Here is a 1,596-nt window from a genome sequence, read left to right on the forward strand (position 1 = left end):
TTGAGCATCAGCAACGAGATACCCACCCAAATTTTGATTTTCGATATATAGTTTTTGAGATAATAATCCTAGTATTAGGTAAATTTTATAGATAGTTATACAACTATAATTTTTTTTACTAAGGTCACTTAACTATCATTCCTAATACAATATTAAAAAACTTTTAATATACTATTAAATCACACAATTTAATTTACAAATTAATTGTTAATCATAACATATAGAAATGTAGTATAGACAAATCAAGTGTTAATCCTAATATATAGAAATATAATGGATTAGTAATTTAGTATCATAGTTTATTAATTTTTAAAATCATATTATTATCTCATTAAAATATAAAGCAACAATATTTGCAATGCAAGAAAATCAACTATCTAATGTCAATATTAGTTTCTTCATATTTAATGTATAACTTGTAAATTTTTATGTTATTGCTAAAATTTTCATTGAACATTTTGACTAAAATAAATTTTTATAAGTCTTTAAAAATGTATGACATATTAAAAGATCACTAACTTAAATTTTCAAAGAGTACAAATTATATTTTTTTTATAAAACATAAAGTACATGAATACTGATTCATAAAATTTTCACCAAACATGTAGAAAATAAAATGAATATGCAACATAACCTGTATGTTTAGTTGACTTGATAAATCAAGAAAAATCTATTCTAAAACAATACTCACAGTAAATTGAGATTCTAGCGATTATCACGACAAGATAAGTTTTGGCAAAAATCACTTGCAAAATTCATCTTCTCCAACATGTTATGGCAGAAATTAATTAGCTTTTACTAAGTGTAGCCTTCTGATATAGTGGTAAATTGTTATGACATTAGAACTTCTAGATTAATTTCAGTTGGTACAATATTCTTTTCCATATATATGTATATACTTATTAATTGATTATTCATTTTCTATTTATATTTCTCAATCAATTTTGTCATGCTTCCTTAATTGACTTACATTGAATGAAATCATAAATACTTTTTGTCATATAAATATTCATTTTATGGTAATACTTCAATTGCATATATACTAATTTATTAGTAACTCACACCTACATTCATCAAATAAAAATTATTATAATTTTTTATTGATATTTTTACTATCAAGAAAAATTTATTCGTAATTTATTTTATTGATCTGCACGTTTAGTATATTATATAAGATAATTCAATCTTTTTTAATTAATTTTTGTTCATCAAAACGAAGTATCTTTTTCAAATTTGATTATTTTAAAATCCAAAATTATTCTTACAGACATATATAAGGTTATATAATTGGTCAATTAAAGAATAACTTTGTAAGGTAAAATTTTATTTGACTTCGAATATTAATTAGGACTATGTTATTTTAGTAGTTATTTTTTATAAACATTATTCAATCTTTCCTGTGTAGTAATAGTCATTTTTTTTAATATTTATTTATTTTCAATCTACCCTCCTTTTAAATTCAAGACTATCATTTATTCATTTCCTAATATAGAATGACAGTGTAATTACTCATTGATAGTTATTCTTAATTATGAAAATCCTTTCATTAAATATGAATGCATATTGTTTTAAATATAGATTACTTAAAATATATCA

Source organism: Capsicum annuum, chromosome 12 (genome assembly GCF_002878395.1).
Source record: "Capsicum annuum cultivar UCD-10X-F1 chromosome 12, UCD10Xv1.1, whole genome shotgun sequence".
Taxonomy (NCBI): domain Eukaryota; kingdom Viridiplantae; phylum Streptophyta; class Magnoliopsida; order Solanales; family Solanaceae; genus Capsicum; species Capsicum annuum.